This window comes from Triticum urartu, chromosome 1 (assembly GCF_003073215.2).
Source record: "Triticum urartu cultivar G1812 chromosome 1, Tu2.1, whole genome shotgun sequence".
Classification (NCBI taxonomy): domain Eukaryota; kingdom Viridiplantae; phylum Streptophyta; class Magnoliopsida; order Poales; family Poaceae; genus Triticum; species Triticum urartu.
The window spans coordinates 298,278,518-298,297,331 of NC_053022.1; positions in this window are offsets into that span (position 1 = coordinate 298,278,518).

Below are 18,814 nucleotides of genomic sequence, written 5' to 3' on the forward strand. Positions count from 1 at the left end.
GTATTAATTAATTATGAACTTTTACAAATGGAATTGTTTTTCCATTTTGCAAAAAAACCAGAGAAGTTCAAATTAAATTAATAGAGCGGTTTGATGTTCATAAAAAAATAAAAAAGCTCATCTCTAAAACAATAAAAACACGAATAAACCAAGAAGTTAAGTTTGAATAAACCAATGTTGAAAGAAAACAAAAAGAAAGGAGAAGTTCAATTTCTAAAGATGATGTGGTTCGACATGCTAAAAATGTTGAAAGAAAACAAAAAGAAAAAGCATAAGTTCAATTTCTAAAGATGAAACGGTTTGATGTGCAAACCAATGCAAAAACACACACAAAAAATGTTGTTTTGGTGTCTTAAAATATTTTTATTCATAAAAAATATTAATGAAATAAAACGTGGAAGTCCATATTAAAAAGATGGAGAAGTTCGATGATTATAAAAAACTCAAATTTTCCTCGTTATTAAAGAAATGGAAACAAGAAGTTCAAAAATAAAATAACAAGAAGTTCAACTTTTAAAGATAGAGCGCTTCAAATTTCATAAAAAAGATTAAGAAATAAAACCAGGAAGTCCAAATTAAAAAGATGGAGAAGTTCGATGATTATAGAAAACTCAAATTTTCCTCGTTATTAAAGAATGGAAACAAGAAGTTCAAAAATTAAATAATAAGAAGTTCAACTTTTAAAAATAGAGCGCTTCAAAATTTCATAAAAAAGATTAAGAAATTCATATTAATATTCATAAAAAGCTCAGATATTTTCACGTAACCGAGAGAAGTTCAGATTGATAACTGCCAGAAGTTCACGTACTACACGGTGTGCATTTATATGCAAAAAAAAGAATCAAGAAGACAGGGCCGAAAGTTTTGTTACTAGACGTTCAAGTGCTCGGCCCAAGAAAGTTAAAAAATCTTGTGAGAGAGGTTGAACAAAAAACGTGACAGAAGTTCAAGGTGAAACAACGAGAAGTTCAATACTGCAAGGAATGCATTTCAGATAGTAATATAAGAGTAGAAAACAAAAAGGTTAAAAGGTTTGTTGAAAGAAGTTCACGTGCTCCCCCGGTGAAGTTCAAGATCTCTAGTGCGAGACGTCCGACCTTCAATTATATATAAAAAACAGGCAAAAACGACGTTGTTTTTTCCATTTATAAAACTGCTCTTAAATGATAAAAATTTGTAACGTGTGTCTACATGAAAAAGATGCTCCTATTCATAAGCTTTCCAATGGTATATTATATGCTATATTCCGATGAATGGTTAAAAGTTTTATGTATACCGTTAAAAACACATTTTTACGCATTCAAAAAAATATTTTGAACCGCCGCGAGTATGAAAAATTGAACAACACGAAAAAGTTGCGTGTTTGCAACAACTTTCCATAGGCATATCATTTGCTCAATTCCGATAAGTGGTTTGGGAGTTACAGGCAAAAACATCACGACATAAACAGAGTGAAGTTCAAACAGACGTGCGCGGGAAGTTCAACTACTTCACACAGTGCATTTCCATTCGCGATGAAGGCAGAAATTATGATCTCGTCATTTTCTAATTTACTTCAAAACAACAGGAATATCATTTGTGTAAGTACAAGTCCTCGTCCGAGAAATTAAAAAAATTTATCGTGAGAGAGGTTTGTACAAAAATAATATCATTTATGTAACATTGACAAATGGATGGGAAAATTAAAAACGAAAATACGTCACAGAAGTTCAACGTGAAAACAGCACGAAGTGCGACTACTATAGTGAATGAATTGGAGATGAAAAACTTTTAAAATTGTCGCGAGTATGAAAAAACGATCAACACAGGAAAGTTGCGTGTTTACAACAGCTTTCCATCGGTATATCACTTGCTCAATTCTGGTGAGTGGATGGAGAGCTACGAGCAGTGGATGGAGAGCTACGGGAAAAAGAATCACGTGAAGAACAGAGTGAAGTTCAGGTACACGCGCCGAGAAGTTCAGGTTCTTCACGCGGTGCATTTTCGAAGAATCTGTTTCGCGATAATGGCAGAACGAACGATCTCGCCATTTTCGAAATTACTTGAAAACGGCAAGGAATCACAGAAAACCATCAACATGAAAAAGTTTCACATTTTCCGTAGCTTTTCAGCGGTATATTATTTGCCCCATTCCAATAAAGTTTGTAGAAATTACGGTGAAAATACGTTTTTCGCCATTTTCGAAACTGATTTAAAACCGTAAATAATTGGGAGAAACAATACACACCAAAAAGTTTTGCATTTGTTCAAGCTTTCCAACGCCATATCATTTGCTGCATTCGGGCGAACGGTTAAAAAATTAGCTCAAAACTACGAACTCGGTAGGACTTGGACCATTTTCTAAATTACTCTTAAACCATTCAAAATTAGAAAAAACTTTCAAGATGAAAAAGTAGCGCATTTTCATAAGCTTTCCAACGCCGTATCATATGCCTCCATTGTATTAGCCGTTTAGAAATGACATCGAAAAAACGAACTCAGCTGTTCGGTTTACAAAATTTTACATTTTTTCAAATTACTCTTTAACCATAGGGAATTAGAGAAAACTTTCAACATGTGGAAGGAGCGGTTTTGCAGCAGCTTTCCAACGCCATATTATATGCCTCATTCCGATAAACGGTTTTGAAATGCGATCGAAAATACGATTCACGTTTTTTGTGCGAAGAAAAAACGGTTTTCAAAACTGCTCTTAAACCGCTTATATTTTGGCAAAAATTTAAGTAGGGTCATGATATTGGTGTCCATAGCTTTCCAACGGTATATCGCAAGCCCCATTTGGGCAATGTTGGCAGAAGTTCAACCTAGTTCACAGGGAAGTTCAACGTACTACTAGCGAGGCAGGTCAGGTTGTGATCAGAATATTATTCTGATCCCGTGATCAGAATAGTGTTTATGTGTGTGTATATATATATATGGCTTGGGTTAAAATACTAAGCCACGATGAGTCCGGATGCTTAAACGTACTCGGATTTTATACTTACGAGTTCACCAGGGGCCGGGCCTTGGGATCCCATGCCGGGCCGCTATGGGCGGTGGCAGGGGACTCCTCTAAAAGAGGAGCCTTTCCCCTTTTGGGCAGTTCGGCCTCCAAGGGTGCGGAGGCCGTCCTTTTCCTTCTCCCCCCCGCAGGGGATTCATCTTCCTCCTCCTCTTCGTCCTCTTCGGAGGTGGAATGGGTGTCAGAGCCTTCGGGTATTATGTCCGTAGTGCCGTGGCGACGAAGGCCGCCCCGGGTCTTTTTGGCCTCCTTCCCAGCCGTCTTCTTCGGCACCTTGTAAGGCGTCGGGACCAGTATCTTCGTCAGAAGTGGGATGGCCGGGTCTTCGGGCAGCAGGGCCGGACAATGGATTCGCTCCGCCTTCTTCGTCCAGCCCTGGGAGAGTTGAATAAACACGCGTTAAGCGCTTCCTTTGGTTCGTGCGGATAGAGAAGTTTGATAAACTCATCGAACTTGCAGGGCGGGACAGTTGGTACCCGCGGTCCTCGGCGGAGTCCGGCCATGATTTGCTGGACTTGAAAAACACCTTCCAAATGTCCTTGTGCGAGGAGCCGAAGAACCCTCGCAAAGTTTGGTGCCTGGCAGGATCGAATTCCCATAGATTGCAAGTCCGGTGTTGACAAGGCAGTATCCGGTGGACTAACATCACCTGGACTATGTTGACAAGATCAATGTTCTTATCTCCCATATCTTTAACGCGCGTCTGGAGCACCGAAAGTTCGTCGGATGAGGACCAGTCCAGGCCTTTCTTAACCCAGGATGTAAGCCGCAGAGGGGCGCCGGATCGAAACTCGGGAGAGGCGGCCCATTCCTTGCCGCGCGGCTCAGTGATGTAAAACCACCGTTGTTGCCACTCCTTGGCAGAATCATTAAAGGTTCCCGTTGGCCATATGACGTTGGGCATCTTGCTCACCATAGCGCCCCCGCACTCGGTGTGCTCGCCGCCCACCACCTTGGGCTTCACATTAAAAACCTTCAGCCATAAACCAAAGTGCGGTGAAATGCAGAGAAATGCACATGACAATAAATGTCGAGATGTTGAGGAAGGAATTAGGGGACAGACCGTGAAGATCGATCCCATAATAATACATGATACCACGAACGAACGGGTGGAGGGGGAACCCTAGCCCGCAGACAAAGTGAGGGAGGAATACAACCCTCTCGTGGGGTTTCAGAGTGGGGACGATTTGTCCCACCGTCGGAAGACGGTGGCTAATTTTCTTGGCTAGATACCCGGCCTCCCGAAGCTTTTTGATATCCTTCTCTTGGACGGTAGAGGCCATCCATTTGCCTCCTGCTCTGGATCTGGACATCTTTGGAAGACCTTTTGTGGGTAGAGAAGGTGAACGCTCGGGCGCTGGAGCCTGAGCAGAATGGAATGAATCAGGAAGAAGGCGTGGGTGAAAAGATCCTTGTCCCTTTATAAGGGCGAGGCGATGCGCCTCCCCACTCACCTGGTAAAGCCTCTTATTCCCCAAGCGCCGTAATTGATGGCGTGGTTGGGTTACCCACATCCGTATTGATGAGAATCCCGTGATAAGGGGACACGATCTCTGCTTCGACAAGACGTGCCAAGGAAACCACCTCGCGATATGTGCAGTAGCTGGTTGAGAAAAACGGTTCGAATAATGACCGGGCCGCGATATGATGTCATGTTGTCAAATGTGTCAGCAGATTAGATTTGTGGAAATATTATTCTCTCTACGGTGGTATGTGGAACTTGTTTTGCAGAGCCAGACATTATCCTTGTGTTCAAAATCTTCTATGGAGTATTCGGAGGAGGAACCCACCTTGCAATGCCGAAGACGAATTTGCGCGCCGGACTCATCGTCATTGAAGCCTGGTTCAGGGGCTACTGAGGGAGTCCTGGATTAGGGGGTCTCCGGACAGCCGGACTATATCCTTTGGCCGGACTATTGGACTATGAAGATACAAGATTGAAGACTTCATCCTGTGTCCGGATGGGACTTTCCTTGGCGTGGAAGGCAAGCTTGGCGATACGGATATGTAGATCTCCTCCCTTGTAACCGACTCTGTGTAACACTAGTCCCCTCCGGTGTCTATATAAACCGGAGGGTTTAGTCCATAGAAGACCAACAATCATACCATAGGCTAGCTTCTAGGGTTTAGCCTCTACGATCTCGTGGTAGATCAACTCTTGTAATACTCATATCATCAATATCAATCAAGAAGGACGTAGGGTATTACCTCCATCAAGAGGGCCCGAACCTGGGTAAACATCGTGTCCCCTGCCTCCTGTTAGCATCCGCCTTAGACGCACAGTTCGGGACCCTACCCGAGATCCGCCGGTTTTGACACCGACAGCAGGCATATTGATTGACGATGTCCTGGACTAGGGGGTACTCACCACGTCGTCTCCCGATCTATTAGGTTGGGCCGAGGCCCCCCATGGCCGTATACTCATGGGCCAATTCGGACAGTTGCTGCATACAAGGAAGATTCCACAAAGACTTGGCGATCAAGACAAAGACTTCTCCCCACCGGCGTATTCGGCTAGGACTCTTGTTAACCTAGGCCTCTGGTGCATTACATAAACCAGGGCCAGGCTAGTCGATAGAATATACAACATACAATATATACAACAATCATACCATAGGCTAACTTCTAGGGTTTAGCCTCCTTGATCTCATGGTAGATCTACTCTTGTACTACCCATATCATCAATATTAATCAAGCAGGAGTAGGGTATTACCTCCATCGAGAGGGCCCGAACCTGGGTAAAAAACATCGTGTCCCTTGTCTGTTGTTACCATCCGGCCTTGACGCACAGTTCGGGACCCCCTACCCGAGATCCGCCGGTTTTGACACCAACATTGGTGCTTTCATTGAGAGTTCCGCTGAGTGATCGACAAAAGGATCGATGGCTCGCCTGTAGATCAACTGCGACTTCGGCATCTTCGTCACCAGCTTGACTGGTCACCTTGGTTCGACCAAGAATTGCGCCCCGTGTTCGGATCATCATGTCCGTACGAGGGCCTTCATCAAACATCAACTCCGATCTCTATCAAGATCACGGAGGAATCATCTATGGAGCTCGGGGGCTCAACGTCAACATTGTCCTCAAGCGACCGTGCTGTTTTTCTGGACAGCAAACTCGTATCTGCCACCACCACCTCCTCGAGTATCGCTTTGACGATCTCTTTGGTGGAATTGTGCGGAATTGAGTCTACAACAACCCTGGAAAATTTCGTCGAGTTCCGATGGAGGAATCTCTGGCAATCCACGATATACCGGAGCCCTGTCAAATCTGGACAGGAATTTGCATGAGTTTAGGGCGTGGTGTTCAGCTTCTAGCTCGGATGTCCTTTGGAAGATCCAACCGTTGATCGACTGCGGAATTCCTATATCTACCACCTCTCAAAATTTCGGCTCGATCTGACCGTCCAAACTCCGGGAACCTTCCGATTAGTGCATCACTTTTCGGATCTGTTTTCTGCGCGAAAACGAATCCGACCCGAGTTCATCTTTTTTATGAACAGGATTTCGGACATCCCTTTTGAAGGAAGTTTTGTATGGGGTATTGTGTTTTGTTCCCGAACACATCCCACTAACTGTAAGATCTTTTGAACATGATCTTCAACATCATGCTGGTGTCAAACCAGTCCGGCAATATTACTCCACGGCTGCCGACCTGCGCTAGACACGGCGTCACTTTGTTGAGCCGAGCTCAACTTCTTCGGATCATCATCTTGGCAAGCCGAACAAGAGCCCGGCACCGCGAAGGATAAATCATCACCAACATCGCCGCCCCACGGATTACACGGAGCGGGCATACCGGCATCACCGCATGGTCGCTTCATCAAGCCGGCATCGATCCACGTCACGACCTGCATCGACAGGGCCGCACTATTGCTTCTTCAAGCTGGTGTCCATCACGCCGACCTACTTCGACTCATCGGCTGACATCGAGGCTGGACCGGGGGCTTCGCCATCTCTTCATCAACCTACTCCGGACACTTCGGCGTCACTAGCCGGCCAGCTCCGTCACGTTAGCTGGACCGAGGGCTTTGCCTCGGCGAGCCAACCTTTACCAGCATTGCCATGCCTTCGTTCTATCGCCCATCAGGCAATGGGTGTGCGGAGCGAGTCCCAATTTTGGGAATCGCCTTCCTTCGGATTGCTACAACAAGTCTATCAAATGGTGGCTGCATTAACGACAGTCGCATGGTGGTTCGGTCAGCTTCCGTACATAGTCCGGCGAACGCCGCACTCGGAGCTCGGACCGACCTGCGAATTCAGGCTTTGCCACGCCTTCACCGCATCACGCCGACGCCCTGCCTCGACTTGACTTCGGCGCCAGGCCATATTTCTTTTATTACTCACTTTGCATAAATTATTTATTATGCAACGATTTTTTTAATTATCATTATTACTATTATCTCCCGTTTGCACTATTTTTTGTGCACAGGAAAATGATCCGGAGACTTTGGCGTCACTCTGCCGGTCCGCATTGATCGTGCTATGTCACTACTTCGGTGTGTGAAGCTCTCCGCTCCGCCACCTCGGGACCGTCTTGAGGGATGGAACCTTGCCCCGCATCAAGCTCGGACCGCGTCATCAATACCGAAAACATTAACCAGCTAAGTTGCTTTCATGCTCAAAGTTTTAATTTCTAACTTGCGCTCGGTTCGACCAAGCATTATACTTTTCTGGAAAAAAGTTGCTTCTAAAAAATTTCCTTGTCCAAACTTTGTTTGTGACGCATAAATTCAAATACCCCGTTTACTTGGGGGCTTCCTTTATGAAGCTTTTCCTGTTGCATATGATTATACTTGTACGGCTTCGTTCCTTGTTCGTGTATTACGCCACAATATGCACCACATTGACTTAAGCGATTTGCAAGCTGGGTTGCCTCGCTCCTGTGTTTACCCCTACGTTCCCGATTGTTCGGCTAGGGAGTAAAGGGAGCACCTCTGCGATTGTCACGATCGGGTCACCCGAGCCGGACCTCAGACTGGGTGAAGCCGAAAGCTAGCGCTCTTATAGTTATTCAATGATGGTCGGCACACAATGGAACTCATGAGTACAAGAAATCTATGGCACAAGTCTCATAATAACAATGAGCACCGAAGAAAGGTATCGGTGGGGGTACTATTTTCTTCGAAGATGCTTCTTACTCTTCGCAGTAATATAGCATAAGTTCCCTGAGCGCGCTTTGTCTGTTACAGCCTTATGGCCTGATTGCTTGGTTATTGGAAACACCGTCGATATTCTCGACCGATGGAGTACGTAACACTTTTCGGTCCTTAACCGGAGAGGGAGAAGCCGACGGTCGGTTAAGACGCGTTTAAAGTTCGGTTGAACATAGATATGATATAAGTACTTCGGTACATGCAATCATTCTTCTACCCAGGTCACTTGGGGGCTCTTAAGTTTATTTGAGCCGTTTTATAATAAGTGTTCTTCTTCTCAGTCGTTGCAAAGTTCTATTATTATTATTTATCACTCCTTTTTTCGACGCGAGTGTGCAGTCACTAGCCGGGGAGCCTAATTTCTCTCTCAAAGCCGCTAGAGTTTAGTTTGCTAAACTGGCCTAATGAGAAGTACTCCGCCCTCGGGATAGGAGGTTGAAGCTGTAGGCTGACCCGCTCGAAGTCTTGAGATAGGATGTGTCATGTTAAAGGACAACAGAAGCACTTCCTTTTTTCTAAGACCAATTTTCAGATTGGCATCGAACACTTGATCATGTTCGGACATCATGTTTTTACTGACGTTTCTTGGTTTTCCAAGCTTTTTGGCACTTTTAAACTATTTGTGCTTTTCCAGCATTAGTCTCGCAGTGCAACGCCGGACACCTTTAGGGATTCGGCAAAAACATTCTCAGATATTGCTATATATGCATCGGTTTCGAATTGTGTCTTCAGTCAATAGTTGGGTTGCCCGGCTCCTGCACTTGCTTCCTACGTTCCGTTTTGTTCGGCTAGGCGTGCAAAGGGAGAACCACTGCGATTGTGCTTCCAGCTCACATGGTTAAGCACCTCAGGGGAGAAAGCCGAAAACTGACTGTCACAATAAGCGTAAACTGGTCAGCGATCCGATGACTATGACGGGCCATTCATAACATTGGCCGAAGTGTTTACGGCTTGACCTCGACTGTCGCCGAACACTACCGGGGGCTATTAACTGGCCTCCCAAACTAAATCCTCCATATTTTGCTCTTACATTCGAGCTGAGGTTTCATGATCATGCTTAGCATGACAACCCAAAGAAAGGAACCGATAGAGGGACTATTTTCTTTGGAATACATTTCTTCTGTTAAATAGTAATATAACATATCTCTCTGCGTACCTTTGTTTATAAAACCGTGTGGCCAGATTGCCTTGTTTGTCGTAAATCTTTGCCCGCATAAAGGCTTTATAAAGTAGGACAAACACTCCTCGGCTACTGGCTAAGGAGGTGGAAGCCGATGGTCAGTCAACAAAGTTTTGTACAATGCGGATCCGAGCATTAATGACGTAAAGTACTTGGATACATAGAGTCGTTACACATAATTTGTGATTTTACTATGGATATTGATCCTTAATTCGGCCACCTGTGCCCGCATTAAGGCTCGGGGGCTACTGGGCTTCGGGCTTATTATTTACAAATATTAAAGGGGCACATCGATCCCCTGATCTGGTGTTGCCACCCGACCAGTGTCTCAGGGCCTACTGCATTGCCTGTTCAATGCAGAAAATTTTAAGTGCAATACAGTTTCCGAGGAGATTTTGATCCTCACGTTGGTCAGCCGCACCCAACCTGAGTCTCGAGGACTGAGCACGCCGCTTTTCGTGTCCCGAAGTATTCTGCCGAGCTAGGACTTGATCCTCAGGCCGATTTTCCAAATCAACCTGAGTCTCAGCGGCTACTGGGATCAGCGGTCTTACGTCATCCTTCAGGTGCATCTCGGGTTTTAGACCGATACACACCTTGAGGGCTACTGGATATATCTCGGCAGAAAATAAATTGCACCAATAAAAAATATTGATGAAAAATCGGCCCACAGTCGGGGTGGTGCACCACCTCGGAAGCAGTCCGGCATAAAGCTCGGGCGCTAGTGGCTAGCTCCATAGAGGGCATTTCCGGCATTAAGCTCGGCTAAACTCCTTCAACTTTTTTGAACCAAGGTGATATGACACCTCGGATATAGTCCGGCGTTGGAGCTCGGATACAGTCCGGCGTTGGAGCTTGGACATAGTCCGGCGTTGGAGCTCGGATACATTCCGGCGTTGGAGCTCGGAAGCGGTCCGGCATTGGTGCTCAGCCGCAAAAGATACCTCGAATGCAGTCCGGCGTTAGAGCTCAGACGCAAGAGGACACTGCCTCCCGGGAACAACTTCAAACCCGAGGTGTGGCATAAAAACAACAAGGCATTGATAAAGGCCGAAAACTTAAAGGGGCTCCTCGGATACCCGACGTGTAAACTCGCCGAATGCATTTCGGCGATCCTCAAGATCGAAGATGAGAAGATTTGTTGAACCGGTTTTCAAGACCATCAACCGAAGATGAAGAACAGTTCGGAAGAATCGAGGAGCGTCCCTAACTTGAAGACCGGTTCAGGGGGCTACTGACGGTGTCCTGGACTAGGGGGTACTCACCACGTCGTCTCCCGATCTATTAGGTTGGGCCGAGGCCCCCCATGGCCGTATACTCATGGGCCAGTTCGGACAGCTGCTGCATACAAGGAAGATTCCACAAAGACTTGGTGATCAAGACAAGGACTTCTCCCCACCAGCGTATTCGGCTAGGACTCTTGTTAACCTAGGCCTCTAGTGCATTATATAAACCAGGGCCAGGCTAGTCGATAGAATATACAACATACAATATATACAACAATCATACCGTAGGCTAACTTCTAGGGTTTAGCCTCCTTGTTCTCGTGGTAGATCTACTCTTGTACTACCCATATCATCAATATTAATCAAGCAGGAGTAGGGTATTAATTCCATCGAGAGGGCCCGAACCTGGGTAAAAAACATCGTGTCCCTTGTCTCCTGTTACCATCCGGCCTTGACGCACAGTTCGGGACCCCCTACCCGAGATCCGCCGGTTTTGACACTGACAGCAGGCATATTGATGAACCGGCCATATCAAGCAGTGCGTGAAACCATAACCCACTGCAAGGCCGTAACCCGGCGGCGCTAACACCCAGGATGTGGTGGATCACGGTAGAGCACATCGAGAAGCCGAGTTAGCAGCACAATACGCGGCCCGTTAGCTTACTCCGGTTCGTCCAACCACTTCGGTGGGACCAGGTGTGGTTTTCAGTTCTTTGGGGGTGTCGTGTCTCACCCTGGCATTACGCAATGTGCGGCTGCCCAGGGATTACAAGGGTCCTCGTAAGGTGCCCAATTACACTGCCGATTTACCCCCCGAATCATGGGTCGAGAGCTATGAGATGGCGATGGAGATGCTAGATGTGGATGATGCGGCATGCGCCAAGTACTTCACCATGATGCTAGAAGGAACAGCTCGTACCAGGCTGAAAAGTTTACCAGCTAACTTCATTGGATCATGGGCTGAGTTAAAAAGCCGGTTCATCCAGAATTTCAAAGATATGTGCAAGTAGCCCATGTCAATTGTGGACTTAGCCGCCTGTGTTCAAGAGGAAGGGGAGTCTACAACCCATTGGGTGAAGCAGGTATCAGCCATTCTGCATTCGTCAGACCGCATCAATGCTGATATGACGGTCTTAACATTGGAAGGCAATTGTCGGTTTACGCCTTTGAAACTGAAGTTGGGAAGGCTCAAGCGTCACTGCAATGACATGGCAACACTTACGGTAGCTCTGGTTAAGTATGCCAACCCGCATAGTACCAAAGACCTCGAGTCTGAGGATGAAAAGCCAGGGAAGGGAAGAAGAATGGCAGTGCCAAGGGGCAACAGCATAACCCGGTGGGTCATGGGAACAACGGTAAGCGCAAGGCGGATAATAGCTTGGACTTTGTGGCTAACACCAACACCCAGGATAATGGTTAGCGCCGTAAGGGTAAAACGCCCCAGCGGGGTGGAGGATCAGGTCCCAATCTTGAGTGCCTGTTAAACCAGCCTTGCCCAAAGCATGGGTCGCGAGAAAGGCCAGCTACGCACTTTTGGAAGGATTGCTTTATCATGCGGGAGTTTAAAAATCCGAATCTGTTCCAATACGACCATGGACCACCCGGCGGTTCAGGAGGCAGTTCTCATGGGCTGGGTTATCGTGGAGGCAGCTCCGGTTCAGGATTCCAAGGCAACTAAACCGGACATGGCAATGAAGGCAGTCAGGGCAACCAGGGAGGTTATAATCATCAGGGGAGTCAGCAGCAGCAACAATCGGGTTATCAGAGTAATCTGAAGCAGTTGAATAGTGGGCAGTACCATGTCTTCACCACTAGTTTGTGTAAGCATGATTAGAAGCTTCATAAAAGGGCAGTAAACTCCGTTGAACCGGCAGTGCCCCGTTATCTGCGCTGGTCTAAACAACCCATTTTGTGGAGTCGAGAGGATCATCCACCCCGGGTTGATAATCCGGATCACCTGGCATTAATGGTGGCACCTCGGGTTGGGGGGTACAAGTTCACCAAGGTACTCATGGATGGAGGGAGCAGTATCAATATCCTTTACTATGAAACCTTTCGTCGCATGGGGTTGACAGATAAAAATCTTAAACCATCGAACACCATTTTTCATGGTGTGGTGCCTGGTGAATCGGCGTACCCAGTTGGTAAGATAGCTCTAGAGGTTGCTTTTGGAGATGATCATGATTCAAGTTCAGAAACATTGACTTTTGAAGTGGTGAAAATCAAGATCCCATATCATGCCCTGTTTGGACGGCCGGCTTATGCTAAGTTCATGGCAAGGCCCTGTTATGTTTATCTGCAGCTTAAGATGCAGGGTCATAAGGGGACCATCACAATGCATGGGAGCCGGAAGATTGCTTTGGAATGTGAAGAAGGTGATGTGGCCTATGCTGAGTCGGTCTGTGCAACAGAGGAGTTGAAGTTCTACAAAGACAATGTTGATCCGACAGATATGACTTCTCTGAAAAAGCCAACTACAAAGCATGATCCGGCTTTGAAGTTTAAATCGTCTGAGGAGACTAAGCTGGTTGACTTTGTTCCTGGCGATTCATCTAGGCAGTTCAGCATCAGCGCTAACCTGGATCCAAAATAGGAAAGTGCGCTCATCGAGTTCATCCGTGAGAACCGAGACATCTTTGCATGGAAACCTTTTGATATGCCAGGTGTACCGAGGGAACTCGCCGAGCACACTCTTAATATAGATCCTAAGTTTAAACCGGTCAGGCAGTTTCTCCACCGCTTTAATGAAGAAAGGCGCAAGGCTATTGGTGAGGAGGTAGCCCGGCTTTTGGCAGCAGGGTTTATTGTGGTGGTCTTTCACCCTGAGTGGCTAGCTAATCCGGTGCTGGTGCTTAAGAAGAACGGCACTTGGCGTATGTGTGTGGACTACACAGATTTGAACAAGGCATGTCCAGCTGATCACTTTGCTCTCCCTTGTATTGATCAAATCATTGATGCTACGGCGGGTTGTGACCGTTTGTGTTTTCTGGACTCTTATTCTGGTTATTATCATACCAAAATGGCAGTTAAGGACCAGGAGAAGACAACTTTTATAACTCCCTTTGGAGCCTTCTGCTATGTATCTATGCCTTTTGGGCTTAAGAGTGCCCAGGAACTTATCAACGCCGTGTATAGAATTGTCTTCATAATCAGATTGGGCGCAATGTTCATGCTTATGTGGATGATATTGTGGTAAAGTCTAGATAATAGGAAACATTGATAGATGACTTGAAGGAGACTTTTGATAACCTCCGGGTTTACAAGATGATGCTTAATCCGGCCAAATGTGTCTTTGGTGTACCGGCAGGCAAGCTCTTGGGTTTTCTAGTGTCTAACAGGGGCATTGAAGCTAATCCGGAGAAGATCAAATCTATTACGTCTCTGGCTAAACTGGCGTGTATTAACGATGTTCAGCGTCTGGCAGGTTGTATTGCAGCATTGTGCTGGTTTATCGGCCGTTTGGGAGAAAAGGCAATCCCTCTATATCAGATGATGAAGACAGACCATTTCGTCTGGAGTGATGCTGCCAATGAAGCCTTTGAGAGTTTAAAGCGGCAGCTAGCTGAGCCGCCTATCCTTGCTCCTCCTGTTGACAAAGATCCCTTGTTGTTATATGTGGCTGCTAATGCCCGAGCTGTTGGTGTGGCTATTGTTGTGGAGCGCAATGAGGCCGGAAAGGAGTATCCGGTTCAACGGTCGGTTTATTATATCACCGAGGTGCTTATTGAGTCGAAGCAGAGGTACCCACATTGGCAGAAACTGGTGTATGGAGTTTTCATGGCAAGTCGGAAGCTCAAGCAGTATTTTTAGGGTCATCCTATCACTATGGTCAGTTCTGCCCCCTTGGGGTATATCATCCAAAACAGGGAAGCAACTGGCTGGGTTGCCAAATGGGCCATTGAGCTTGGACCTCACGGGTTAAAATATATGCCTCGCACCGCAATCAAGTCCCAAGCGCTTGTGGATTTCATCAATGACTTGACAGAGTTACAAGCACCGGAAGAAAAGCCGGATAACACTTATTGGACTATTCATTTTGATGGGTCCAGGCAATTGGAGGGCTCGGGGGCTGGAGTCATGTTAACTTCCCCACGAAGTGATAAGTTTTGTTATGTTCTCCGTTTAATGTTCCCTTGCACTAACAATGCAGCTGAATATGAGGCCTTGCTCCATGGTCTTCGGATGGCTAAGGAGATGAATTTAAGCCAGGTTAAGTGTTTTGGTGACTCGGACCTAGTAGATCAACAGGTGTCTGGCACGTGGGATTCCAAGGATCCGCTCATGGCGGCGTATCGACGAGAGGTGGACATAATGGCTGGTCATTTCAAGGGTTATCAGGTTGACCATATAGACCAATGAAAGAATGAAGCGACGAACGCTTTAAGTCGCTTAGGCTCTCAACGTAAACCGGTGCCGCCCAATGTCTTTATGGATGTGCTACATAGTCCGTCGGTCAAGCTACCTACAGAGGAGGATTTGGCTGTTCCTGACCCGGACGCTCAGTTAGTGGCAGCTCTTCATGTTACCCCGGATTGGACGGTCCCATAGTTGGCGTATATGAACCGGGGGGAATTACCGGAGGACGAAACTTTGGCCAGACAGATAATCCGGTGATCCAAGTCAATGACCATTATCAATGGGGAGTTGCATCATTGCAGTGTAACAGGTGTGTTTTAGCATTGTGCATCTCCTCAAGAAGGCTGTGAGATTTTGCGTGAGATCCACGAAGGCGATTGTGGTCACCATGCCGGTTCAAAATCCTTGGTCGCTAAGGCTTTCCATCACGGTTTCTATTGGTTGACGGCTCATCCTGATGCAGAGGATTTGGTCAAGAGGTGTGATGGTTGTTAGAAGTTTGCACGCCGCGCTCATGTTCTGGCTCAAGAATTAAGAATGATTCCAATCACTTGGCCATTTGCAACTTGGGGGCTGGATATGGTTGGGCCCTTTAAGAGGTCCAAGGACAAAAAGACCCACCTTTTGGTGGCGGCGGATAAGTTCACCAAGTGGGTGGAGGCAGAGCTAGTCAGTAAATGTGATGCAGCTACGGCAGTTCAATTCATCAAAAAGGTGATCTTCCGTTTTGGTTTTCCACACAACATCTTTACCAATAATGGTACTAATCTGTCCAAGGGTGCTATGGAAGAATTTTGTCAACGTGAGCACATCCGGCTTGACGTGTCATCAGTGGCTCACCCCCAATCTAATGGTCAAGCAGAGAGAGCCAACCAAGAGATTTTGAGAGGCATCAAGACCCGGCTTATGGTTCCTTTAAAGCGGACGCTGGGTTGTTGGGTGGAGGAGTTACCTTCTGTGTTATGGAGTATCAATACCACACCAAACAGATTTACGGGTTACACACCTTTCTTCATGGTTTACGGAGCAGAGGCGGTTCTCCCTAGTGACATCCATCATGACTCGCCCCGTGTGGCGGCTTATGTTGAAGCTGATAATGAGAAAGCATGTCAGGATTCGCTGGACCTGTTAGATGAGGAGCGTGATATGGCAGTGACTCGTTCGGCGATTTACCAGCAAGATCTGCGTCGTTATCACAGCCGTCGGGTTAAAACCAAAACTTTTCAAGAAGGCGATCTGGTGCTCCGGCTCATCCAGGATCAGACTGATATGCACAAGTTGTCCCCACCTTGGTAAGGACCTTTTGTGGTCAGCAAAATCTACACAACGGATCATACTACCTTATCGATGTTCGAGAGCACAAAGACTCACGTAAATCGGAGGAGGAGACCCAACGGCCGTGGAATATAGCTCATCTTCGGCCTTACTATACTTGAGCCATAGGCTCCTCTCATGTACATAATTATGACAATGTATATATTATGATCAATATAATAAACCGGAGCCTCAGCTAAAGCGGGGTCTTTGTTGTTTTTCTTACATCATATGTGGTTACATGGGGGCTTCTGTTTATAAAGCGGAGTTCTATCTACCCATTGATCTGGCTTATAAATCCATATATATATAAAGTCACTTGGGGGCTTGGTCGTATTTGAACCATAGCTACACCTCTTGATCGGCATAAGGCCACCAGGGAAACCACTTGGGGGCTTGGTTGTATTTGAACCATAGCTACACCTCTTGATCAGCTTAAGGCCAAAAGAAAGTCACATGGGGCCAAAGAGAGTGTTGCAAAAGCATAACTCAAACATAGGCACCCACTGAGCACAACTCAAAATATTGCTCGGGGGCTCTTTGCTTCTCAAAGAACAAATAAGTCTACACCCTTGTAATAGGCTATCAAGCCAGGCTAGGAAGCCAGATGTATTCACCTAAAACCCCGGGTTATCCTGCCTTTTTAAGTAAGCCACTCCGTCCAGGTAATCCTGGTATGACCCGACGAACGTTTGACAAGTCAATCTCATAGACCCTGAACTTGTCAAAGTTAAAATGACGATTGGTTAATGTGAAGTCCATCTTAAAAGGCTTCGAAAAATGGTTTAACTCAGTGTGGCCTGGCAGCCCATGAAAAGCCTCGATTTTGGGCCTAGCAGCCCATGAAAAGCCTTGCATATTCTTTTTATGTTTTTATTTGCCAAGTTTTTTCTCCTTTGGTGAGATTCATAATATCCTATGATAAACCGGCGTTTATTAACCCGGGTTGGCTTTCAACGATAAGTTGCAAGTACATGATCAGTTATAATCCAGCATTTATTGACCCGGTCTGGTTTCGACTATAAGTCACCAGCATTATATATGGATAAACCGGTGTTTGTTCTAATCCGGTACGGTTTTATCATGAACCGGCAAACACATGGAAGGAGTTATCAATACTCAAGATTGGGGTTATCACCCTTAATATACAAATAGTTGGTCAACCAACAATATGATTCAATATCACAGGTATCATCTCCTTCATCTTTGATTATTTTCAAAGTACAGCCTTGGTTATAAACCCCGGCTATATATTTGGGCATCATGACCCGTCCTGCGGTAAACCACCAGGACACTTTCAACTTCTTGTATGCAGGAACAGTTTGAATAACACCGCTACGGATTATGAACATAATATATCCTAAAGAATGATGGATTAACCGTATCAGGCAACATAAATATGCGCGATGGCATAACAGACCAAGTATTTTGAACTAGCCTATTACAAGGTGCTTTAATGCCCGAAAAGAATAATTGTTTTCAGCAAGTGTGGCAGTATGCAAAAGGCTAAACCGGCATCCGGATCATGACTCGTCATTAGGCTGACTTGAAGGCTATGGATCGTCTTGCGCTGGTGCATCCTCCTCCTCTCTACCTAGTGGCTGAAGTCAATGGTTGCCCAATCGATTCCAGTTAAGGCTTGGAACACAGCTTCATCGCTTATAAGGTTGGAGGGGTCAACATCAGGGCATAGGTGTGCTTACGGATTGGCGGAATAAGATCTTCTACATCATGTGTTGGCGCAGGAAGTCTTGTATGATTAGAATCATAAACCGGCTGATAGTGAGAGAGATCTGTTTCTTCAGCCAATTTACTCGCTAAGGGGCACATTTCCTTTCTCAACATTCGAAGATCATCATTGTTAAACTCTGAACCATCCTCCTTTATACCAGGATAGCCGTTGCCTATGTCCGACGGGTCAAGATCTGGTATCCATGCCTTAGCTCGGATTAGCGCAGTCAGCGCACCTGACCTTGCAGCTGATCTTTTTAACTCATCCAGCCGGGTAGGCAGCATTGACAGCTTCTCAAGGGTTTCCTTTATAAAAGTTGGAGGTGGTTTGTTATGAGCAGTAGTGCAAATGGCCCATTGGTCTCCGAAATATAACTGCTCTATAAGAGTATAGGCAGCCTTCAGCTTAATCCGCATGTCAGAGCCCAGATGGGTAATGTGAGTTCCTGTGTCATTGCGAGCATCAGTAAACCGGTAACTGATGAGATAATGTATGTTGAAAACTTCAGCTGAGGATACTTACCAAACACAGCACCACTCATATCATTTATCTGCCGCTTTAAACCGGTTAGCTCTTCGGCGACCGGTTTAAGGGCTGCTTCTGCGTCTTCATCTCTCTTTTGCAATGTGGTTTTCTCTATGCCCCAATCCGCCCGCTCCTTCTTAAAAGTTTCCTCCAGCTTCTCCATGGCTGCTAAGGCACTGGTCAGTTCCTCTTTGGCTTTGGAGGTTTTTGCTTGCTGGGATTTGATATTTTCTTGAAGATCAGCGGTTTGGGCCTCCTTTTTGCTCAGCTCAGCCTATACGAGACAGACATATCATGAGTTGGCAGTACATATTTGAAGTACCAAGCACA